Source organism: Sminthopsis crassicaudata, chromosome 1, assembly GCF_048593235.1.
Source record: "Sminthopsis crassicaudata isolate SCR6 chromosome 1, ASM4859323v1, whole genome shotgun sequence".
Taxonomy (NCBI): Eukaryota; Metazoa; Chordata; class Mammalia; order Dasyuromorphia; family Dasyuridae; genus Sminthopsis; species Sminthopsis crassicaudata.
In genome coordinates this window covers 381130000-381157249 of record NC_133617.1, presented here as the reverse complement: position 1 = coordinate 381157249, position 27250 = coordinate 381130000, and the positions used below count along the sequence as shown (strand labels likewise).

Genomic DNA, 27250 nt, shown 5'->3' with positions numbered 1-27250 from the left:
TACAAGGGGAAGACAGAAAGCAAGGTAAACTTTCATTTACAGAGATATTATTTACGTATTATGTACTCCTAGAGAGCCTTTAGGAAATAAGGCTATGTTTAAAATGACCACAAATCATGAGATCTTTCAAGGAAATATGTCATATGGAAAGGAACATCAGGTTAAGAAGAACATACACCTAATTTTGAAAAATAACAGGTCAAGACTCTTAAGATAAATAATGAAGAGAAATGGAGGAGAAAGGCCAAATTTCATATTGTATTATAAAACACTAATGATAGGAGTTATTCAGACTGATCAAAAGACTAGAAAAGTTGATCTATGGAATAGGCTAAGTTATCATCACCTTGGAAACCCTGAACATGAGGACTTAGTATTTGGTAGACACAAGAATATAAGTAATTAAGACATTTTACAATAGCTTCTGAAAAAAAGTAGAAAGCAGATTGTCAGAAAATAAGTTTAGATCAATATCTTGCAAAATATATACAATAATTTGAAAATTTATATGAAATCTGATAATAAAAGATGACAAAGTAAAATTAGAAGAAAATAGAGGTGTCGGGTACAACTATGTGTGGGAAATAATTCCTAAACATAAGACAAATTTTCAAAAAAATTAAATTAAATTAAAAATTAACAAAACCTCGTGCATAAATGAAATTAATAAAGTTAGAATAAAAATAGAAGCTTTTGACTGGGTAAAATTTTTCATACAAATATTTGTGATAAAGGACTAATATCCAGGACACACAGGAAATTATCACTGAAGCCATGTTCAAATAGTCGAAAAAATATAAACAAGAAAGTGAAAAAAATGTAAATTATCAATAACTGTGTGAGTGACTATTCCAAATCACTAACAGAGACATGCAAATTTAAGCAATTCTAAAGTTTTACATCATGCTCATGACATCGCCAAATATAACCAAAATATGATAAATGTTAGAGATGTAATAGAAAGTAAGTCGCACTGCAGCATGGTTGGTGAAAAGATAGATATGAGATGGGTAGTAGTAGTACTTTTTGTGTTTATAAAGAATTGAAGGAAAAATGAGTGATCCTATAATGAATTAATTGTGGGATTTAATTTAATGTAATAATATCATTGTGAGGCAGCTAGGTTATTTAGTGCATGAGTGCCAGACATGGAGTCAGAAAGACCTGAGATCAAATGTGATCTCAGACATTCACTAACAATTTCCTTATCTGTTAAATGAGCAGGATGTTAAAAGGAACAAGAAAACTCCAAATGAAGTAATGAAGAGTTGGACATAACTGAAATGACTAAAGAACAATAAAATATTGTGCACTAAGAAATAATGTGGAGAAATTAGAGAAACTTGGGGAGGTAGATGTCTATTTGCAGAGTGAAGTAAAAAGAACTAAAGAAATAATGTACGTTATGCCCTTCTTGATGTGAGAGAAAATAATACTGAAATAGGTTTCAATTCTGATGAATACCATGATTAAGTAATGATGTTGAGACATGCCTATGTTTTTTAATTTTAATTATGTAATAAAACAAGCATTTCCATAACAGTATAATGAAAATATAATTGTACATAAAACTGCAATTTTTTTATTGACAACTTTTTATTTCTTTAAAATATATAATAAAATTATCATGTAAATATCTTTTTTTCCTTTTTCTTTAATCTCTTTACCTATTTACTGTCCTAGAGATGGCTACCATTAAAGACAGCACACACACACACACACACACACACACACACACCCACCCACACCACATACACACACACATATAATCTATCTATATATATAGAAAGAGAACTATGTGTATGTAGAGAGAGAGATTGTGTGTGTGTATGTGTGTGGGTGGGTGTGTGTGTTGTGTGTGTATATGAAATATTCTATACATACTCTATCAGTTCTTTCTTTGGACACAGATAGCATCTTTCTTCATATGTCTTTTATCTGGTTATTTATAATTGTTAAAATGACTTATTTGCTCATAATCAGTCTTTTTTTTATTAATTTTATAATTATAACATTTTTTGACAGTACATATGCATAGGTAATTTTTTACAACATTATCCCTTGTACTCCTTTCTATTCCAAATTTTCCCCTCCTTCCCTCCACCCCCTCCCCTAAATGGTAGGCATTAATATGTTATAGTATATTTTAGGTACAATATATATGTGCAGAACTGAATTTTATTGTTGTTGTTGTTGCAAAGGAAGAGTTGGATTTGGAAGGTAAAAATAACCTGGGGAGAAAAACAAAAAATGCTAACAGTTTATACTCATTACACCTCTCTGGATGTAGCTGATTCTGTCCATCATTGATCAATTGGAATTGGATTAGCTCTTCTCTATGTTGAAGATATCCACTTCCATCAGAATATATCCTCATATAGTATTGCTGTTGAAGAATATAATGATCTCCTAGTTCTGCTCATTTCACTCAGCATCAGTTGATGTAAGTCTCTCCAAGCCTCTTTGTATTCATCCTGCTGGTCATTTCTTACAGAACAATAATATTCCATAACATTCATATACCATAATTTACCCAACCATTCTCCAATTGATGGGCATCCGTTCATTTTCCAGTTTCTAGCCACTACAAAAAGGGCTGCCACAAACATTTTGGCATATACAGGTCCCTTTCCCTTCTTTAGTATTTCCTTGGGATATATGCCTAGTAGTAGCACTGCTGGATCAAAGGGTATGTACAGTTTGATAACTTTTTGGACATAATTCCAGATTGCTCTCCAGAATGGCTGGATTCTTTCACAACTCCACCAACAATGCATCAGTGTCCCAGTTTTCCCACAGCCCCTCCAACATTCATCATTGTTTGTTCCTGTCAGCTTAGCCAATCTGACAGGTGTGTACTGGTATCTCAGAGTTGTCTTAATTTGCTCTGATCAATAGTGATTTGGAACACTCTTTCATATGAGTGGAAATAGTTTCAATTTCATCATCTGAAAATTGTGTGTTCATATCCTTTAACCATTCATCAATTGGAGAATGGCTTGATTTCTTATAAATTAAAGTCAATTCTCTGTATATTTTGGAGATGAGGCCTTTATCAGAATCTTTAACTGTAAAAATGTTTTCCTAATTTGTTACTTCCCTTCTAATCTTGTTTGCATTTTGTTTGTACAAAAGCTTTTTAATTTGATGTAATCAAAATTTTCTGTTTTGTGATCAATAATGATCTCTAGTTCTCCTTTGGACACAAATTCCTTCCTTCTCCACAAGTCTGAGAGGTAAACTATCCTATGTTCCTCTAATTTATTTATGATCTCATTCTTTATGCCTAAATCATGGACCCATTTTGATCTTATCTTAGTATGTGGTGTTAAGTGTGGGTCTATGCCTAGTTTCTGCCATACTAATTTCCAGTTTTCCCAGCAGTTTTTGTCAAATAATGAATTCTTATCCCAAAAGTTGGGATCTTTGGGTTTGTCAAACACTGGATTGCTATTTTTATTCACTATCTTGCCCTGTGAACCTAACCTATTCCACTGATCAACTAATCTATTTCTCAGCAAATACCAAATGGTTTTGGTGACTGCTGCTTTATAATATAGTTCTAGATCAGGTAAAGCTAGGCTACCTTCATTTGATTTTTTTTTTTTACTTTCCTTTACTTCCCTTGAAATTTTTGACCTTTTGTTCTTCCATATGAATTTTGTTGTTATTTTTTCTAGGTTATTAAAATAGTTTCTTGGGAGTCTGATTGGTATAGCACTAAATAAATAGATTAGTTTAGGGAGTATTGTCATCTTGATTATATTCGCTCAGGCCTATCCAAGAACACTTAATGTCTTTCCAATTATTTAAATCTGGCTTTATTTTTGTGGCAAGTGTTTTGTAATTTTGCTCACATAATTCCTAACTTTCCTTTGGTAGATATATTCCCAAATATTTTATACTATCGACCATTATTTTGAATGGAATTTCTCTTTGTATCTCTTGTTGTTGAATTGTGTTGGTAATGTATAAAAATGCTGAAGATTTATGTGGATTTATTTTGTATCCTGCAACTTTCCTAAAGTTCTGAATTATTTCTAATAGCTTTTTAGCAAAGTCTTTGGGGTTCTCTAAATATACCATCATATCATCTGCAAAATGTGAGAGTTGATTTCCTCATTACCTACTCTAATTCCTTGAGTCTCTTTCTCGGCTCTTATAGCCGAAGCTAGCGTTTCTAGTACAATATTGAATAGTAATGGTGATAATGGGCAACCTTGATCTTACTGGGAAAGGTTCCAGTTTATTGCCATTACATATGATGTTTACTGACGGTTTTAAATATATGCTCCTCATTATTTTAATTTTAATTTATTCCTATACTCTCAAGTGTTTTTAGTAGGAATGGATGTTGGATTTTATCAAATGCTTTTTCTGCATCTATTGAGATGATCATATGGTTTTTGTTAGTTTGGTTATTGATACAGTCTATTATGTTAATAGTTTTCCTAATATTGAACCAGCCCCTGCATTCCTGATATAAATCACTTGGTCATAGTGTATTATCCTGAGAATGATTTTCTGTAGTCTTTTTGCTAATATTTTATTTAAGATTTTAGCATTAATATTCATTAGGGAGGTTGGTCTATAATTTTCTTTCTCTGTTTTCAGCCTATCTGGTTTAAGTATCAGTACCATGTCTTTGTCATAAAAGGAATTTGGTAGGACTCCTTCAATCATTATTTTTTCAAATAGTTTATATAGCATTGGAGTTAGTTGTTCTTTAAATGTTTGTTAGAATTCACATGTAAATCCATCTGGTCCTGGGGATTTTTTCTTAGGGAGTTGGTTAATAGCTTGTTCTATTTCTTTTTCTGAGATGGGACTATTTAGACTACTTACTTCTTCCTCTGTTAATCTTTTATTTTTAGAATTTCAAGTTTCATGTTTGTCCGGGGGTTTTTAATTTGTTCCTTTTCTAGCATTTTTAGTTGAAAGCCCAATTCATTGACCTTCTTTTTCTCTATTTTATGCAAGTAGGCCTCTAGAGATATAAAACTTCCCCTTATTACTGCTTTGGCTGTATCCCACACATTTTGGTATGATGTCTCATTATTGTCATTTTCTTGGGTGAAGTTATTAATTATGTCTATGATTTGCTGTTTCACCCAATCATTCTTTAGTATGAGATTATTTAGTTTCCAAATATTTTTTGGTTTATTTTCCCCTGGCTTTTTATTGAATGTAATTTTCATTGCATTGTGGTCTGAAAAGGATGCATTTACTATTTCTGCCTTACTGCATTTGATTTTGAGGTTTTTATGCCCTAGTATATGATCAATTTTGTATAGGTTCCATGAACTGCTCAGAAGAAAGGGTACTCCTTTCTGTCTCCATTTAGCTTTCGCCAAAGAGCTATCACATCAAACTTTTCTAGTATTCTATTTACCTCTTTGACTTCTTTCTTATTTATTTTGTGGTTTGATTTATCTAATTCTGAGAGTGCAAGGTTGAGATCTCCCACTATTATAGTTTTGCTGTCTATTTCTTTTTGCAGCTCTCTTAATTTCTCTTTTAAGAATTTAGATGCTGCACCACTTGGTACGTATATGTTTAATATTGATACTGCTTCATTATCTATGCTACCCTTTACCAAGATATAATGCCCTTCCTTATCTCTTTTAATTAGATCAATTTTTGTTTTTGCTTTATCTGAGATGAAGATGGCTACCCCTGCTTTTTTGGCTTTACCTGAAGCATAGTAGATTCTGCTTTACCCTTTTACCTTTATTCTGAATGTATCACCCTGTTTCAGGTGTGTTTCCTGTAAACAACATATAGTAGGATTCTGGCTTTTAATCCAGTCTGCTAACTGCTTCCTCTTTATGGGGGAGTTTACCCCATTCACATTTATGGTTAGAATGACTAATTCTATATTGCTTGCTATCCTGTTAACCCCTAGTTATGCTTTTCTCCTTTCCTTCCCTCTTACCCCCCTCCCCAGTATTAAACTTGTGAGCACCATTTGCTTTTCACAGCCCTCCCTTTTTAGTATGCCTCCCCCATCTTAAAGTTCCTCCCCCTATTTTACCCCTTTTCCTCACAATTTCTGTATTCCTTTCCCCTTAGCTTACTCCTTCCCTCCCACTTTTCAATGAAGTGGAAGGAGTTTCACAATAAATCAGATATGTCTATTGATACACACTATGTTCATCCCCCTCCTTTCTTTCTCTCAGATATAATAGGTTACCTTTGCCTCTTCATGAGATGTAGTACCACCACTTTACCCTTTTTTATGATATAATTTCCTTTCCACCTCTAGTTTCTAGGACAAATTATACATGTGTTCTTTACATATTTTTATGGCAGAAATATAGTTCTCAAGATTTCTTTTTATCTTTTTAGAAATCTCTTGAGTTCTGTATTTGAAGATCAAACTTTTTGTGTAGATCTGGTTTTTTCATCAAGAATAGATGCAATTCATTTATTTCATTAAATGTCCATCTTCTTCCCTGGAAAACGATGCTCATTTTTGTGGGTAAGTTATTCTTGCCTGCATAGCAAGTTCCTTAGCCTTTCAGAATATTATATTCCAGGCCCTTTGTTCTTTTAATGTGGATGCTGCTAGATCCTGGGTTATCCTTATTGTGGCTCCTCCATATCTGAATTGGTTTTTTTCTAGCAGATTCCAATATTTTTTCCTTTGTCTGATGGTTCTTGAACTTGGCCAGTTTATTTCTTGGAGCTTTGATTTTAGGGTCCCTTTCAGTAGGTGATCGATGAATTTTTTTCAGTGTCTATTTTACCCTCTGTTTCTAAAACATCTGGGCAGTTCTCTTTGATAATTTCCTGGAAAATAGTGTCCAGATTCTTTTATTTCCTCACATTTTTCAGGGAGTCTGATTATTCTCAGAGTGTCTCTCCTGGATCTGTTTTCCAGGTCTGTTGTCTTTCCAATAAGGTACTTGACATTCTTTTCAATTGTTTTGTTTTTCTGGTTTTGCTTGTCTACTTCTTGGTTTCTCCTTGAGTCATTCATTTCTACTTGTTCAATTCTAGTTTTTAATGATGTATTTTCTTCACTCACTTTTTTATATCTTTTTTTGTAATTGTCCAATTGAGTTTTTAAGTGAGTTTTTTTCTTCTATAGAATTTTTTTCCATTTCATCAATTTTATTTTTTAAAGAGCTGTTTTCTTTTTCCAACTCACTAATTTTATTTTTCAATGATTTGATCTCTTTATCCACTCTGGATGACTTCTCCAAATTCTCTTGCCAAGCTTCCCTTTCCTTTTCCCATTTCTCTTCTAGCTCTCTTGTGAGAGCCTTTTTTATTTCCTCTATGAGAGTTTTGTGTATTGAGGAGCAGCTCATATCTCCCTTAGGGGATTCCTCTGGAGATAGTCTGCTTTTAGTCTCCTCAGGATTTGAAGTCTACTCTCTATCCATACAGAAGCTGTCAGTGGTTAGAGTCCTTTTAAATTTTTTGTTCATTTTGTCAGAGAGGAATTGAAGAAAACAAATTGACAAGAGAAACAATTTGTCTGTGTCTGCAGGGGATGGGACTGGATGGAGTTACCAGGCTTCTCTACAGACTGCGGGAGACAGCAGCAAGGCACTAACAGGATAGAGATGGCTGTGCTGTGTCTGCACTCTGAGGCTCTGAGAATGCACTGAGCCACTCCAGGTTGAGGGTGGGGGGTCCCAAGAGATGCTCGCTTTCCAGGGTTTTATTCTTTATATACAGTGTGTATACCTTCTCTTCTGCTCCTGGCTTGCTGCCAAGACGAAATATCCACACTGGGGTAAAGGTCATTTTGCAGAAGCGGCAGAGATCGTACCCCTCCCCCCTCAGGTCTGAGCATTGTGAGCTGCCTGCCTCACTCTTGCTGCTTGCCCTCAGCCTGCGCCCAGTCTGTTTGTCCCCTTCCTTGAGCAAGCATAGACCTTTTCTGGCGAATTTCAAGGATGTCTTCTGTTGGTGATTATTTGTGGAGGTTTTTTCCATTCAAGCATTAATTCCGAAGCTTGTCATGAAGTAAATTCTGAGAGAAAACGCGGAGCTCAAGCATCTTCGCTCATAGTCATTCTTAAAAAATATTACTGTCATTGTATAAAATGTTCTCTTGGATCTGCGCATTTCACTTTCCATTATTTCATGCAAATTTTTTTTAAGAACATTGATTATTGAGCATTTCTTTATAGGATAGTAGTATTCCATCACAATCATACTATACCACAACTTGTTCAGCCATTGCTCAATTGATGATCATCTCTGCAATTTCCTGTTCTACTTTTCTTGACAGAGGGATGTAGCAGATTCTGGGTGCACAATGAAACATGTGTTATGGGACATGGACATTAATTTGTTTTGCTTAATTACATTTATTTGTTATAAGGGAAAATGATGATAGTGTAAATAACTTGAGGGCAGGAACTCTAATTTTTGTATCTATATATCCAGTTCCATGTAGAGAGCTAGGCTCATAGTAAATGTCTTTTTTGTTTTTAGCTAAGTTAAGGAAATGGATCACAAGTAAGATTTAATCAATTATAGGAATCAGAAATATTGGGCTTGTGAAAATGAAGACACAAGTAAGACAACATAATTACTTTTCTGATATCTGAAGGGCCATCCCAGAAAAGAGGAATTAAAATTTTTATTTTGTTCTTTTCTCCATAAAAAGTAGAACTCTGAGCAATGGGTGAAGGGTGCAGAGAAGCAGATTTTTATTTCTTAACATGTAGAGAACTTTCTTAATAACCAACACTTCATTTGCCTTTCTTTGTATTTGGGCACTTACAGCTGTGTCTGACACAGTAAGTGGTTAATAAATGCTTGTTGACTTGATCTGACTGTTACAAAGTGGATTGCCTCAGAGTACATTTCCTTCATCAATGAACATCTTCAGGAGAAAACTGGATGAACCCTTGTCAGGGATGGTTTAAATGTAATTCATGCATCATTAACTAAAGGATTAGATTAACTGATCTCTGAGGATTCTCCCAATAACTTATTTATATAGCATTTTATTATTTATAATACACCTTCTTTACAATAATTTAATGAAGGGTATTTTAAATACTACCATTCCCACTTTATAGATGGGAAAACCAAAGCCTGAAGGAGTGTAGTAGTTTAGGTCATACAGTGAGTAAAGGAGAGGAACTCATACATGGAGACTTTGAATCTTCTGCTTTTTTAAAAAAAATTCAGTGCTTTTCCCACTTATATACTCTAACTCAGACATCATTTTAAGGGTTCAGGGTAGGAGTTGGAGTTTGAAGATCTAGGGAAAAGAGCTATGATTTTTACTAGGTTTAAAGAAGATTAAAATGGGTTTAAAGACTGCCTTGATTGGTATATCATATCATAAAAGGACAATATTTAGCTTGAAAGGTATATGTAGAAGTGGGAAATGAATCAGCTAAAGAAGCTGTAAATGCTTGGTTCATTGAGAGGAAGATATGGATCAGACATCCTAATTACCTTCCTTTGGATCATCATACAAAAGAGGAATGGATGAAGTGAGTTGTAATCTCTTGTTGGTATGTATATGTATGTTTTGGTATGACATATGCTATTGCTGTCTCCCTCCTTTTTCTCTGTCTTCTCTCTGTCTCTCTCTCTCACACACACGTGTGTGTGATGTAGATTAACCTGTGATCTTCTTTTAGCTTCAGATGCATCCTTCTCTTTCTCCTGCTGAATCCCTAAGTCCATGCCAATCTATCTGTTGCCTCAAACCACGAAGTCTGGAGTTATTATAGTGATTCTATATCTTAAGATGCCTCTGAATACAGGTTCATCTCAAATTCAACTGAGGAATTTTGGTTTTCCATAACGGACTTATTATAATACAAACCCTTCATCTAAAACCCAGTCTCTTGTCATGAATTCCAAAGGCAATGTGAGAACAATGAGCCAGTGTGTATATTCTTAAAGGCAATTTTTGAAGTAACTTAGAGGAGGGATAAGGTTAGAGTTCTCTGGAGGTCCCAGAGTTACATTGGATGCCAACTCACAGTCTGGCAGTACCTTATTTTATCCATTGCTCCAGTATTTCTGTTATAAACTAAAAATGACTAGTTTGGCAATTTTGGAAATTTTCTTCACGAAACTCAGCCTACTGTCTTATATAACTGTGATGAAGATCCATTACTCAGAGTCTGACTTTTAGCAAAATGGAAGATCAAAAGTAATTGCCTTTGATAATGTCAGTGATAGGGCAAGGGAGGAAAGAATGGATGAATAGGCTGAATTCAAATGTTTTATTAGATAATATTACTTTATAATTTATTATAATAATTATTATAACATAATAACATATAAAATATATTAATGATAGATCATATTTATATACTGTTTTAACCATAGCCATAACTATAACCATAATAACCACTTAAGACCAGAGGATCACAGGTATAAAACTTAAAGAGATCTTAGAGGTTTTATAGTCAAACTCCCTTTTTACAGGTGAGGAAATAGGGATTTCAGGACATGAAATCATTTGTCCATCACCAATAAGCTTCATTTAAACACAAGTCTTATTTATGTTCTTTCCACTATACCATGCTGCCTTCTACTACAGGGCATGGTATAACAGGCTGTCATTATTTCAAATGCCCTTAGAGATCATCAGATCTACAACCTTTAACAGGATGAAGATGGCCTAGGATCAACCTCTGACTTCAAAAGCCAGTGTCTTTTTCTTTTATATCCCATCATTTTTATTTTTTCTCTCAATAGTATTTTTCCCCAAATACATGTAAAGAGAGTTTTCAACACTCATTTTTATAAGAGTTTGTGTTCCAATTTTCTTTTCTCTTTCCACGAACTCCCCTTTCCCAAAACAGCAACTAGTCTGATATTGGTTGTATATGTACAATTCTTTTAAATATATTTCTATATTTATCAGGTGTAAGAAAAATCAGATCAAAAGGGGAAAAACATGAGGAAGAAAAAACAAATTAAAAAGGTGAAAATACTATTTTTAATCTATATTCAGTTTCCATAGTTCTTCTCTGGATGGGGATGGCCTTATCCATCCCAAATCTATATCTATCATGATTGATCATCATATAATCTTGCTGTTACTGTGCATATTTTCCTGGTTCTGCTCACTTCACTCAGCATCAGTTCATATAAGTTTTTCCAGACTTTTCTGATATTAACCTGCTTGTCATTTCTTATGGAATAATAATATTCCATTACATTCATATATCATAACTTTTTCAGCCACTCACCAATTGATGGGTATTTCAATTCCTTGCCACTACAAAAAGATCTGCCACAAACATTTTTGCACATATGGGTCCTTTTTCTTATCCCCTCATCTTTAGTACAAATATTATTATTACTATAGTCTATCCTTCATTCTTGGAGCATACTCCCTCTTTCCCTTCACTAATTAGATCCTATCACCTTCTTCAAGGCCCAGATAAAGGGCTACCTCTCAAAGAAGCCCTTTTTGATCTTACTAAGTATAAGTGCTCTGCTCTCTCCCATTATCTTTTAATTATTTGTGCAATTTTGTATATGTATGCACATATAACAAACTTCATTCACCCACTTTCATTTTTATCTTTGTATTCCCACTACTTAGGATAGTATCTGGCTTATAAAGAGAGGAAAAATTACTTGATCTGTCATTTTATTTCTGCAGAGAATTTCCAAATGAGATGTCTCTCTCTTTCTATCTGATTCAATGTCTTTTCTGCAATTCATTGTCTTAGGAGAGGGCTTTTTTATCCTCTCAATAGTATTTTATTTTTTCAAATACAGTACAAAAATATAGGTTTCAACATTCATTTTTTGTATGACTTTGTGTTCCAAATTTCTCTTCCTGCCTCCCTCCCCTCTCTCTAAAACAGCAAGAAATCTGATATAGATTACATATGTACAATTCTTTTAAATATATTTATATATGTGTCATGTTGTACAAGAAAAATCAGATCAAAAGGGGAAAAACCACAAGAAAGAAAAAAACATAAACAAGTAAATAAAAAAGGTGAAACTACTATGCTCCAATTTACTACATAATTCTCCCTCTGGATGCGGATCCCAAGTCTTGGAATTTGCTTAGATCACTGCATTGCTGAGAAGATTCATAGCTGATCATCACATTATCTCACTGTTATTGCATACAATGTTCTCTTGGTTCTATTCACTTCTCTCAGAATCAGTTCATGTAAGCTTTTAAAAAATCATTCTGCTCATTTCTTATAGAACAATAATATGCCATTACATTCATATAAGATGTAAGAAATTGGATACATCCATGACCCATGTGATCTCTCTATGATAGCATGGTATTTCCTACAAAAATGCCTGCTTTTCGTCTTTTTGATAATTGGTCTTGATACTTAGAGTAATTTGGATGATTTGGATCATCATCTAAGTGACTGGGTAATTGAAGCACAAATGTTATGGTTCTTTTAATTATCCAAACAGTTTTCTCAACCCCTCCACTTGCCACTGTGTTGGGTAGACCTACTTTTTTGATCAATTCATGCAGATTTGCTCAATTTAATTAAAGAAATAGTCTTTCCTTTTTCTCTATGTACCATGAAACCAAGCACCTACTTTTAAAATATTATGGTCAATTATACATATAAATCTTGCACAGGTAATGAACATATTCTTTAGATTGCAAGAAGGCCTGGACACTTATCTTATTCTTTAAGATAAAATACCACATCCATATAATGCATTACTTAGCTTTCTTTTCTCTATACACATTACCTGGAATCCCATTTTCCATTAAATAATAATCATTGTAATTAATAGACTGGTTATTTTATCTCCCTAATCTGGTTACTGTAATTTATCAAAGGTATGCAAATGAATGCTAAAAAAGCAGTTCATTCTTATTTTCTAAAGGGTGTGTGTCGCTATTCAAAGCATGTAAAATGTAATTCTCTATTGAATTTAATAAAATACTTGACTTCATATAATTCTTTGAAAGAAAAGCCACTGAATAATTTACCTCTCCTACACACCATTTGATATGTTTTAGATTAATTTTCTTTCAGTTGGTGATTGCTAATGAGCTGATAGATTGCCTAGAATTCTAGCATCACCCAAATGTCACGGGACTGAAAAGAGAAGGATTTATTCCTGGATTTTCATGATGATGATCATTCACCAAATCATGACTGCCCTTGTGAAAACCTCTCACCCCACTTTAAATCTGAGGAGTACATTTAGCCTCAAGCATCATAGCTTTCATGTGCTGGAAATTCCACTTGGAACTGAGGTCAAAAGACCCGGTTTCAAGTTTTAACATTGCCATTCCTTAGCCCTATGACCTTGAGAAAGAATCCTTTCTTCAAATGTCTCAAATTTTTCAGAGCCATTCAAACTCTTCTCTCCTTACCCCTCCCACACTCTCCTTCTAATCCACAAATTTTCTTAACAACCTAACAACCCTTGGAGGTAATTGCTATTATCCCCATTTTCTATGTGAGGAATCTGAGGCTGAGGAAATTATGTGACTTTTCCAGTTACAGAGTTAGAAACATCTTCTGAATTCAAATCCAAGAAGACCACTATCTCTTGCACTACCTAGTTATTTACCAAATATTCCCTGTATTTTCTTGATAAATTTCATGAACCTTCCTGGGGACATGAATACTCCAAGTTGAGAACCAGTGGATTAGATAATCTCTCTGTTCCTATCCCTGGAATGTTAAAAGCAGAAGTTATTTTTGCTTTTCCTCTTTGTATTCTCAGTGGCCTAGCATGGCACTTTGAACATAGTAGGTACTTTATACATATCTGCTGGATCGAATGAAATGGAATTTAATTCAAAAATGCTTTTACAAATGTGTACCCATCATCCATGCAAGGCATTCAGACTGTTTAAAGCATTCCCCCAGCAGAGCTTCTGTAGGCTCCAAGTTGAAAAGAACCTGATTAATGATAGCACCTGAGATAAGTGGCACTTTAACCAACCTTAACTGTTGATGTATGATGACATAATGTCCCCTCCAATTAATGACAAGGATATAAAACACCTGTATTTAGCAGAGCAGATGCTGCTTTTATGGTTAGATGCACAGACTAAATTGACTTCTAAAGGACCATCTATAACTTACTTTCCTATTATTTGTTTCTATATTTGTTTCATTATGTATATTATAGATGGAAGATGAAATTTAACCTCAGATTCTGCACCTGTGTAACTGAGGGGGTACAGGCGACCCTGTGATTTAACAAAAGACAACTTCTAGAGCACAAATGCAGCAGAAGGTGACGGTAACCTATTCTCTTCAGAGGGTGCCTTTCATCCCATGAGAGCCCAGAATGCTTGGATGGAGTAATAATCAATCACTTACTATTTATTGGGTACTGACTGTGTCCAAGACACTGTTATAGAAATTACAGTGAGTACTATGAAGTAGAAGGGATAGTCCCTTGGGGTCTTATAATCTTGATGTGGAAATGATATACATATATTAAAAGATAATGGCAAAAGGTGATGCATGATGTGTGTCCAGTGAATGGTATAAATACTGAACTATAGCATGGTGTAGTGGATAAGGTATTAGACTTAGGGTCAGAAAGATTTGGCTTCAAATTCTCCCTCAGGTTCCTATTAGCTTTGATCCAAAGCAAATCCCTAATCTATCTGGTCCTCCATTTCTTCATCCATTAAATGAGTGGGTAGAACCTTATGTCCCCTAAGTTTTAAATCTATGCTTTTTGAGTGCTATACAAGAGCCCACCATGGAGGAAGTTTTGTAGGAAAGATGGGACCAGCTTGATGAAGAGAAAGAACATGGAAGGGAGCAAGGGGAAGTGAGCTGTGTGAATACAGTATCATAAAAATGTGTCTCAGGACTGTCAGCCAAGGTTAACGAACAGAAACAATCACACTGCCCATCTTAGACTTGGTGAGCAGTAGATTTGGGGAAGAATAGTGCCCCATATGCCAATTACCTCTTGTATGCTCAGAAAAAATCTATTTCCCCCTTGCTATAATAGTTCTTTCTATAGTTAACTTCAGGGAAGAAATGTGGATTGTTACTTATTTCTGGCTCATGATCTTTTATTGTCTTTCAAAATTCTGGATTCTAACTTCTATTTTATCCCCAATTTACACTTGAAAGATGACTCTTTAGCAGTAGGTAAGGGTGTAAAAAATAACCTATGTTTTAAGTGAGACAGTATCCTTTTCTTACCCATGTCAACACTTATAAATATTAGTTTAGAGCCTCTTATGGGATGCCTTACCTAGCTAGAGAATTGACTCAGAGGATGGGAGGGTAAGAACTGTTCAGCAGCTCGTATTCTTGCTGATCTTGCTACTTTAGTTACTGGACATAGTGAGAAAATGCTGAGGAAACATAGCTTGGATTGGCTTGGACCAGGAGCACAAATTCAGAATGTGCTGAGCCTTAAGGTAACATTAGCTTTTGGGGCAGTAATATCCTGCTGTTGCTTCTTACTGAGTTTTCAGCCCATAGGAATCTCTAAGTAATGTGGAAAAGAGAGCTCTTGTTTAAAAGAAAAGATGTGTCTAACTCAATTGTGTTTGTCCTTTGGAAGAAGTCTTTAATGCAGTTCCCTTATCTATTTATTTACCTTTTATTTGTTCCTTCTGTTCATGAATAAATAAATAAAAGATCATTTTGGGAGGGACAGGATCCTAGTGACTGGCTACTTTAGCAAAGGATTCTCATAGGAAAAAAGATACTTGAGCTGAGCCTTGAAGTATTTCAGGGTTTCTAAAAGGAGGAGATGAAGAAAAACTGTTTTTAGGCTATGTCAGACAGCCTGTGCAAAGTCAAGGAGATAGGTCATGGTATACAGTTAAAGGCATAGCACATAGATTAGTTTTGTTGGAAAATGGAGTATATGAAAGGAAATGTGAAATATCTGGAAAAGTGAGACCCAAATTTTAAAGGAATTTTTATACAATCTTTATTATTATTATTATTATTATTATTATTATTATTATTATTATCATCATCATCATCATCATCATCATCATTTGATTTGCCCATCACACAGCTAAGAAGTATTAAGGGTCTGAGGCCAGAATTGAACTCAGATCCTCCTGACTCCAGAGCTGGTGCTCTATTCACCAAACCATCTAGTTACTAGCTTAAAGGAATTTAAAGCTTTTACTTAAACAAGAAGTGGTATATAATGGAGAATGTCCTGGATTTGAAGTTAGTAAGAACTGAGTTCAAATTCTGCCTTAAATGCTTGCTAGTTATATCACCTTAAATGAGACATGTAAACTTTCTAATCTTTAGTTTTCTTATCTATAAAATGGAGATAACAACTGCACCTGCCTCACAATGTCATAATAAGAATTGAATAAAATAGCACATGTAAATTGCTTTGAAAGCTTAAGTGCTACATAGGTTCTAGCTATTATGATTAATCTACGGACAAAAAGTCTGAAGATTTTTGAGCAATGGAGTGATGTGATCAGAATTGTGTTTTTAGCAGTTAAGTGGAGGTTGGCTTAGAGAGGAGAGAGGGAATAAAACCAAAGAGATATATTAGGAGGCTATTATAATAGTCTATGTGAAAGATGCTAAAAGTCAAAACCAGGATTGTAGTCATATAAATATGGAGAAGGAAAGAAATGTGAGAAATGTTGTAGAAATGGAATAGAAAAAACTTAGGAAAAAAACTTATTATATATGAAAGAGTGAAGAGAACAGGAGAGTCAAAGATAATTCAGAAGGTGGAAACCTGGCTGGTTAGAGGTTTGCTTGTGCCATCAACATACTATAGAAGGACTATTTGGGTTGTATAACCAACAAGATAAAGGACATTTTCTCTGATCCTTACAGCCCCTCAAATCTGTCCACAACAGAAATTATATTATCAAGATAAAGCAGTTTCAACACCCAGTGAAAGAACTCTGGGAGATGACTATGAACTACTACATAGAATTCCCAATCCCTATATTTTTGCCTGTCTACATTTTTGACTTCCTCCACAGGCTAATTGTACACTGTTTCAAAGTCCGATTCTTTTTGTACAGCAAAATAACTGTTTGAATATGTATACACATAGTGTAGTTAACTTATACTTTAACATATTTAACAGTATTGGTCAACCTGTCATCTGGGGGAAGGAGGGGAAAAGTTGAAACAAAAGGTTTTGCAATTGTCAATGCTGGAAAATTACCTATGCATAAAATTTTTGTAAAAATAAAAAAAAATATAAAACAATTTTAGCTATATATGTGATCTAGGCAAAAAGGTTAAAAAAAATAAAGCCATGAAGTGACACCTACTCTGAACTCATGGAGTATCCTCTCCCACACCACCTACCATATAACTAGTAGCAAGGTTGCTAGCCAACCTAAGAGATTGAACTTGTAACAAAACATGATCTTAAATCTTGGTCCTTACTTCACCTTGCTACTGCCACAGAAATGTGTGCTCAAGGCTTTGAAAGTTTGTTAGGAAAGGGACAATCAGAATCATGATAACATCCTTTGATACAAATGATTTTTCAAAGAGAGTAGAGAAACAGGGAAAGCTGTAGTCTTCAAGTTTGGGCTTAAAATAGAATTCAGTTTCATACCTAGTCCACCTTTTCCCCAGAATCTGAGAGGGCCAAAATTCAAATGGTAGAAATAATCACTGACTGCAGTGATACTAGTGTGGAAATACTCTGACCTGCTAATTCTGAGAACTGAAGAACAGAGGGAATAGGAAAAGTTCCTGTGTACATGTGGGGAAGTAGGGGGAGACAGAGATCATGAAACTATATTAAACCTGAGAGATAGAGCCCAGCATATAGCTGGAACCAATTCTGTCTCCTCAAAAATAATTTGGTTCAAAGATGTAAGTTGGTGAACCTTGTTGCTCAGCATGGGGGAGGCTAAAATGGTTTGAGATCCAGACTCCAATGAAACCATTACCACAGGGGAAAGAGTAATAATATGAGCAGTCAAAATTGTTCTTTGGGAAAATGGGAAATTGGAAAAATAAAGAAATAAAGAATGAGATTTCCAAAGATTCCAGGAAGAATAAAACTCATAACCCTGGTACAGAAATAAATAAATTGACAGGGAAAACATTAGCAACAGAAGGAACTGTGGTACAGATACCGTAAATGAGTTTAGGAATCTATGAATAAATACTGCAAAATAAAGGAAAGTGATTCAACACTTGATGAAAATATGGAACAACAACATACTATTGCTGGTTTAAAAGAGAAAGAAGAATTATGGAACAGAATTCATGGCCTTTACAGCAAGAATAATTGGCAGAATAGAAAAGCCTGAATCTGAAATGACAAGAACTTCACACTATAGAAAATGAAATACTTATTGAAAAATAATCATAAATCACCTCCAGGAAAAACAATAACAACAACAACAACAATAACCCCAAACCCAAGACCGGAAACTTCAAGATAGATAGTGGTTAAATTTATCAATTCAATTCAGAAACAACAACTTCACTTCTATCTCTTTGTGTACATTTAGAAAGAAGGCTTTTATTGGTTTTTCCACTTTGTCACTTTGTTACTGCTACTGCTCTGTTTACCTGAACATTAATTTATTTGCATTTTTGTTGTTTGCTGTGTGCAAGAAGTAAATAATCCAATGAACTAAAAAAAAATGGGGGGAAGGGACAGGTTGGATAAGAAAACAAATTCTACAATCTGTCTCTTCCAAGAAACACTTTTAAAAACAAAGATATAAAGTAAAGCTGAAAGGATAGGGAAAAATTACTATTCATCAAGTTAATTCTAAAAAGCAGGAGTTACAATCATGTTGACATGGAAAAAACAAACATCGAAAAAACCAGAATAAACAAATAAAATATATTTTGCTAAAAAGAAGCACAGAAAACAAACTAATATCAGAATAAACTTAAGTACTCCGAATTCACAAAGAGAATAATAACTGAACTATAAGAAAAAGCAGAAAAACAATAGTGACAAGAGATTTAAATTTTCATCTTTCAGTTTTACATAAATGTAACAAAAAGATGAACAAAAATTAAAATATGTAATAGAATAAATTTCTTGAAAAACTAGAGTTAAAAAACTTATAGCATCTACAAAGGCTTAATGTTATTATGAAGGAAGTATTGCTTGGCATCATGTGGAACTTTTACAAAAGTTAATATTGGAATAGTAATGGAATTATGGATAAATTAATGCATTGTTAGTGAAATTATGAAATGTTATAACCATTATGGAAAGCAATTTGGAATTATTCAAAGTGACTAAAATTTCCCTAACTTTGAACAAAAGATTCATCACTGGGAATTGATCCCAAGGAAGCCTTTGATAAACATGTAGTTTTCATATACATTAAAATATTTACAACAATATTTTATATGAAAACTAAAAGTTAGAAACAAAGTAGAAAGATTTTGAAAAGAAATTGGAGAGTGGCTAAACAAATTGTGGTACATGAATACAATAGAATATTACTGTGTTGCAAGAGGACATCTAAGTAGTACAATTGATAGAATATATGGAGGTATGGAGATGCTGTGGGAGGAGAACTCATCTTCAGGAGCAGAAATCTGGCTTCAGACACTAGTCATGTCACTTTGGACAAGTCACTTAAACTTGTTTGCTTCAGTTTCTCATCTACAAAATGAGCTGTAGAAGAAATTAGCAAATCACTCTCATATCTTTGTCAAGAAAAGCCAAAATAAGGACAGCGAGACTTAGACATGACTAAAAAATGACTGATCAACAACAGAATGCTATAAGAAATATGCACGTGATTATTAAGAGTAGATAGAAATATCTGCAGGAATTGATATAAAGTGAAGTAATAAGAAATGAGAAAATAACATGAACAATAACTATAATTATATAATTGAAAGAATAACCATTCACAGAAAAATCGAAAGTGAATTTAACAAATTACAAAGGTCAGGGATGACTCAAATGAAACCATGAGAAGATACTACAAACTCATTCTTGTCTGTAGGAAGTTTATAAAAATAAATTGTTGCCTTGAAATTTTTTTTTGATATATTGATCAATTGTGCTTATCTTTTCCTTTGTAATTTTTTTTTCTTTATAAAATGCTATTTATTATATGAGTTGGCTTTCTCTAAGGGAAAAGGGGAGAGGGTGGTAATAAGTGCTATTTTGGACACAACAAATTTGAAATGCTAATATTATATGTGGATGGTGATGCTTAGAAAGCTACTGATTATTCAAAGTTGGAGTTTAGGAGAAAGATTATGACTGGATAGGGAGGTTTGCGAATCATCTGCATAAAGTTCATGATTAAATCCATAAGAGTTGGTGAAATCACCAAGAAAGCTTAGAAGACTGAGGACATAATCTTGGCTGCCAGCCACTATTAGTGAACAGGATAAACGAATTTTTAAAAAAAAGAATCTTGAAAAGTAATAGTTAAACAGGGAGAACAACAAAGAGAGAACAATGTCATGGAAGCCAAGGTAAGAGAGATTCTAAGAAAGACTATCTAGATATTAAAAAACTGTTTAGAATTTAAATATAATGAAGACTGAAGCAATACTTTTTTGTAGAGGTGAGGAACTGGAAACTGAATGGATGCCTATTAGGGAATGGCTGAACAAATTATAGTATATGAATGTGGTAGAATATATCATTGCTCTTTAAAAAACAATCAGAAGGATGATTTCAGAAAGGCCTGGAGAGAATTACATGAGCTGATGCTAAGTGAAATAAGTAGAACCAGGAGAACATTGTACTTGGCAACAATAAGATTATGTGATGATCAACTATGATGAACTTGACTTTTTTCAACAATGAGGAAATTCAGGACAATTTCAGTAGTCTTGTGATGGACTATCTTTCCATCTTTCCCATAGAAGGAGGACTATGGGAACTAAACATGGATCACAACATAGTATTTTCACGTTTTTGTTGTTGTTTGCTTGTTTTTTGTCTCAGTCTTTTTCTTTTTGATCTGATTTTTCCAGTGCAGTGTGATAAATGTGGAAATATGTTTAGAAGAATTACACATGTTTAACCTATATTGTATTACTTGCTGTCCAGAGGAGAAGATAGGGGAAAGAGAGAGAGAGAGAAATTTGAAACACAAGGTTTTGCAAGGGTGAGTGTTGAAAACTATCTTTGCATGTATTTTGAAAAATAAAAAACAGTTACCAAATGCAAAAAAAAAAAAAAAGTCTGAGAATTCTAAGGCCATTGGATTTAGCAGTTAAGAGATCATTAGTAACTTCGGCAAAAGAAGATTTAGATAGGATTGGAAAGCAGATTTCAAAATGTTAGGGACATGGGAAGTGATAAAATAAAAATACTTTGCATAGATATTTTTCTTAGGGGTTTAGATATGGAAGAGAAAAGATATTGAGTTGGCTTGAGTAGATTGTATGTCCAAGTGGTAGTGTTTTTTAAAATGGGGGGTAACGGAGCCTGACATGTTTATAAATATCAAAGACGGATGAAGTGCATAAGAGATGGAAGGTGAAAGAAAATGGGAATGATTTCAAGAACAAGTTCCAAGAAGAAAGAGGAGAAGAGAGGTAGATTCAAGAACATAAGTAGAGGACATGACTTTGACAGGGAAGAAGATCATCCTTTCTTCTATATGAAGGAAAGCAACAGATGATAGGGAACAATATTTGAGTTGTGTGAAGAGGGAAATCATAGGAGGTGGCCTTTATTTTTTTGATAAAAAGGGAAGACTGGTCCTCTACTGAGAAGGTAAGAAAAGGCCTGGAATGGGGGCTTGAGGAGAGGAGAGAAATCTTGAAATAGGTATGCATAAGATTGTGATAGAGTAATGGTGAAAGAAGAATAAAAGAATTGTCTTAAGGCACTGAGAACCTCTATGAGGCTTACTACTTTAAATTTGAAGTGGACTTAGTCATCTATGTTTTGCTGCTTTCTTTATGATTATTTTGTACCACATATGTAGAAGTGGGATAAAGTATTTAGTGGGAGTAACTCAGTCTTGGGTTTTGGTGAGACACACAAAGAAGTAAGGGATTGTGGTTCAACTATAAAGTCATGGAAGGAAAGTAAAGTCATAGGTGATACTTTGTGACAACAAGGATTGGTGGAAGGACTGGAGATCATGGTGAAGATGAATAATAGGTTTAAGAGAAATGAACAAGAAGGAGAGGCAGAAGGAGAGGAGGATATGCTCAGATAGAGAATTTTATAGCTCTGAATCATGGAACTTGCATTGTCATGTATGATGGTGAGATGAAAGATATGGCTATCCCTTTGAATGGCTGATATAGTATGAATTTATAGGAGTTGAGATTGATGATCTAGGTTGCCAATGTGTTTAAGGGGATTACCCAGATATGTATGAAAGCTCACAAGTATTAAGGTTAACATAATGCAGATATTGATGTCCTTGAAAAAGAGGGAAAATTAGTGGAAGTTACTAGATGATTGCAGAGAAGATCTGAACCAGATGACAGAGTGATCTCAAATCCAGAGAAAGGGAGGAGAGGGCACTAAATAATGGTAGCAAAGGTGTGGTCTAAAAGTGGAGCAATAGTTCAGTATTGGAGTAAGGAAAATCAAGATTTATATAATCCTCTGCTTTGAATGGTGCTTAGTAGTTCAATGCCCAATGATTTTTTTTGATTGATAAATAGATATTTATTAGTTGTCCATTTTCTGTTGGTACTATTACTAAAATAATCAATAATGAAACAATACTTATTACCAACATTTTTACATTCTTATGGAGGAAAAATATATAAAAAAGAGGAAGCATATAAAATATCTATGTATATAGGTAGATAGACAGATACACAGATCTGTCTACCTATATATATGGACAAAGTAATTGAATAAAAGATCATTTGGTGAAGGGGAGGACACTCTCATAGCAGATGGGAATATCTGGAAAAACTTCAAGCAAATTAGAGTTCCAGAACTGCATTTAATTTAATTCAAAGTTAATGTTTATAGGTTACACATGTATACTCATTTAAAAATATTCCCAAGGATTTTTAAAATTATTATTGTACTCTTTCTGCCTTGGGAATTTCACTGTTATCTTGTTGTGCTACCAAAAGAGATATATCATATATAACTCACTAAAAGGCTTAGCTTGTATATTATTGTGTGTTACAGTTACTGTATTTTATCACCTCACTAGATTGAGGATCTTGTCTTTTCTCTATTGGGCATTTCCCCCAATGCTTCCCAAAATGCTCTGCACAAAGAAGGTACTTAATAATGTTTCCTTTAGCTGTAATTTTGCATTTGGAGATGCAGAGCTGTCAAACAGGAGTTGAGAGAAGCATTCTAACTTTTGAAATAGATCCCTCTAGAAAAATAACAAAGAAAGAGTCAGGAATCTATCATTTACTTTAGTCTTGTGACCATTTTCCTGGAATCATTCTACATGCCTGGTCCAATACTCCCATGTATAACTTTGGCAAGAACCAAAAAGTTATTGAAGACAGTGTCCCAATAGTTACATAAGAATCATAGAATAGTCTCAGAATTCTTAAAGCTGGGAAGGTCTTATGGGTCAATGATTTCAGTGCCCTCATTTGACAGCTGAGGAAATAGAGGCCTAAAGAAGGGAAGAGCTTTGTCTAAAGTCTTACAGGGAATCTTCAGAGATTTATCTTACAATAAAAAAAATAGTAACCCCTTTTTTCAATTCTCTACATAAAATAGTTTAAATGGAGCTCTTTTCTTTTACAGGTTTACACATTACTGGTAGTAATATGGCAGAACTTGAATCAGAGCCCAAGTGTACTGATATCTTGTCTAATCCCCCTTCTTCCTTTCTTTCCCCTTTCTCTCTGTCTCTGTGTATCTCTCTCTTCTTCCCTTGCTCTCTCACTCCCTCTCTCCCCTGTCTTTCCTCTCTTTCTCTCTCATCTCTATTTCTGTTTGTCTCTGTCTCTCTGTGTGTCTCCCTCCCTTCCTCCCTTCCTCACCTCTGTCTCTTTCTTCTTCCCTGGCTTGATCCCTCTCTCACTCCCTCTCTACCCCCTCTTTCTCTTTTTTCTATCTCTGTTTCTGTCTGTCTATCTCTATATTCTGCTTCTCTCTGTGTGTCTCCTTCCCTCCTTTCTTTTCTCTTTGTCTCTATCTCTCTCTATCTTTCTCTCTGTCTCTGTTTGTCTGTCCTTCCAAAAGCTATGATTTAATTTGTAGGGAAATTTCCATGTGAGGGAATCCCCTCACCAATTCTGATTGGTATTTGCTCTCCCATTAAGTCTTAGAGAGTTTCCTGGGACACAAAGATAGATGACTTGTCTAATGTCACTCAGCCAATATATGTCAGAGGTCAGATTTGAACCCACGTCTTTGTTACTCTTTCCATTTGATCACTGATCTACTGCATGTATAGCAGTTTTCTTTCCATTATATTAAGGTATATTTATAGAAGTACTTGGGTACACTACTGACACATCTTGTTATTAGTTTACTGCAGCTAGCTGGGTGATGAGTAAGTAAACACTGCTTGGAGATGTTCTTATTTAGGTATTCAGGTAAAGAGGAGATGGGTTATGATGTTAAACAGTAACACACTGTTTAAAAATAGTGTTTGGGGTTGGGGAGTAATGGGAGTGGATTGGCCAGCTGAGATAATTGCCTCTTTGTCTGAAATCACTAGATAGCTTCATGTTCCTTTGTCACCAGTTTATTTGGAGCTTGAAAAATGCCTTCTCAGGACATTTTTATGTTTTGAAGGAGAAAAATAATGCTTCCTTTGACCAAAAAAAAGTGTGACTTCAACAACACACGAACATTTAGTCTGACAAATTCCCTGGTGCAGTCCTGGGGAGTTCAAGAGTTAGCAGCAAAATGCTGAGCTTGATAGGTTTGCGTTGTGTGTTTGTGGGTATTTTTTTTTTTTTTAATGGCAAAGATGTATGAGAGTTGTCTCCTAAGCAAAAAATAAACAAATGCCCACTCTCAGACATTTGTGCTCATAACACAATTTTTAGCATGTGAATTGGGTCCTGAGAGATTAAAGACAGCTGGCGCACACTATAGTGACCATGGAGAAGAACAGTGCAGTGTGAGACTTGAAGGAAATCTAAACAGTGTGCCTAGTCACAGACAGTAATTAAGGAGCGCAGCAGTAGCTGTGGATTCCTCTCAAGGAAACACTATCTTTTCTTCATTTTGTTGACACAAAGATACCAAAAGGGCCTAAGAAAGATTGAAAGGAGGGTTGGGAAGTGCTGTAATCCTTTCTCACTGTGAAATTTGCAAAAATCAGATACTCCCATGGAGGAAATAGCTTCCAGCCACCAAAAGGCATTGCTAAATGACAGCTGAATTATTGAAGAGGGGCAACGAAGGGGCTTTTCTTTTAAAGCCACAGGCCTCAAATCCTCAGTGATACGCCATCACAAAAAAATACTTTTGTATTTGTTTAAAAGAAAGAGCTCCATTTAAATTATTTCATGTAGAGAGCTGGAAAAAAAAAAAAGATTCTTTTCTTTCCTTTTTTGGCTATAAGAAAAATCCCCAAAGATTACTCTGTGGGGAGGGGTGAAGGTGGGGAAGAGGGCAAGAACTTTAAGAATAGCTTTATGAAAGGATTTTATCCTTTTATAGAATTTTGCATTCAGAACATATATGTGAAAATACTTCAATGGAAAAAGAATTATTCATATAATGGATCATATTTTACTTTCAGTTGTACACAGATTCTGAGTCTCTAGCTTGCTATAAGACATAGTTTTCAATCATTCATTCATTCAACAAACATTTACTGATCATCTGCATGTCCTATCCCATCTCTCCTCTCCCAAGACACTGTAGTAGATTCTGTAAATAAAATAGGTCTTCTTTTTCCCCCAAGTAATCTTCTAGTCTAACAAATAGATTGTGTTTTATATATATATATATATATATATATATATATATATATATATATATATATATATATATATATATATATACAGAAGGCAAATTAGAATATAAGTACATAGGAGTAGCTTATAAGTGCTATAAGATCAGATGAAAGAGAAATTATTTTTATGGGAGGTGAGAGGGTTAGACAGGTAAGAGAATCATGAGGAAAACAGCATTTAAGCTAGGCTTTAAAAGTTGGGTAAGATGTCATCAGACAGATTGGGAGAAAGATGAGTCACTTCCGGAATAAGGATCAGTACTGTTAATATTAGTTTCCTTCACATGTATGGAAGTGAGGTGTTAACCTACGTATTTTGGTTTTAAAGGCATCCACAGGAATGTCCTTTGGGAATCCAGATTCTGAGGCAGACCCCACTTTACCTCTTCCATGTTTGTACCAAGCTGCAATCAGGTGAAAATAACACCAAGTTCAACCAGGTAAATGAACAGTCACAAAGGAGGAATGTGCAGCCAGAGGGTCGTGTTTGGAAGTGGGCGGTGGGGGCAGGAGGAGTGGATTCAGCAGAGGTTTTGCCTTAGCACTGGTGGTGGGTGTGATTTATGAACTGAGTGCATATGAGAAATCCAGGTTCTTTGTAGCATCATCTTCAACTGAATCTTTAAAATACACTTGACAGCTTGGAGCAGCCTCCCATTAATTTTCTCATGACTAGATAGCTAATTTGGCTATGTAAATTTACAAGGAGTGACACATGAAACTTGGGGGTGCAGCTACATTTTCCCTTTCTCTCTGAATGCATATTCTGCTAAGCTGTCTCCTTAAGGTAAAAAGAGGTAAGGTAAGAGATTACATGACATATTGGCCTTATTCCATAACCAAGAGGAGCCAGCTTTGGGTCCAAATATAGCAGATGTCTTCCCTATGATTCACATATTACCTAGAACTCTTTGGCTTCCTGGAATTTTTCATTAAAAACTCCAAGTCCTTCAACAATAATTTCCAACCACAAAATTCTCTAACCAGGGCCTAAAAATCTTTAAATGTTTAAAGTATCTTTGGCTTGGATATGACTTCTTAAAAATTCCAGTAACAGCCACAAATGTCTCTTTCTGTGATGAGTGAGAGCAGTTAGTACAGAGCTTCTCTTCAGGTCTGATGGGAACTGGTCATGTGCAGAGTGCCCATTCAGTTATAGCTCAATGTCCATCTATTTGATCAATTTGATTCTTCTGAGGTTCATCACAAAAGCTTTAACCTGCTCTCTTCAACCCGTCCTCCATATAGCTGCCAAACAGTGATTATTAAAGCAAACGTCTGACCTTGTCACTCTCTGGTTTTGAAAAGATTTACTTGTTCCTGTGGTCTCAAGGACATTATAGTCAACAAGAGAATAAAACCCTGAGGATTGTATATGCCCATAGACAGATTTCAGGGGGTATCCATAAACTTGGATGAGGAAAAAATGACATTTATTTTCATCAACCTCTGATTTCAGTTTTAATCCAATGTGTTTTTTTATTTTAT

At 34.6% G+C, this 27250-nt stretch overlaps 1 long non-coding RNA gene across 1 annotated transcript in view; it reads left to right on the top strand.

Moving 5' to 3' along the window:
- Positions 1-27250, top strand: part of LOC141554378 (uncharacterized) — a 155243-nt gene that overhangs the window by 110134 nt on the left and 17859 nt on the right. The window contains exon 3 of the long non-coding RNA XR_012485857.1: positions 26091-26202. This is a non-coding gene — a long non-coding RNA (uncharacterized LOC141554378). The remainder of the gene's footprint in view (positions 1-26090; positions 26203-27250) is intronic.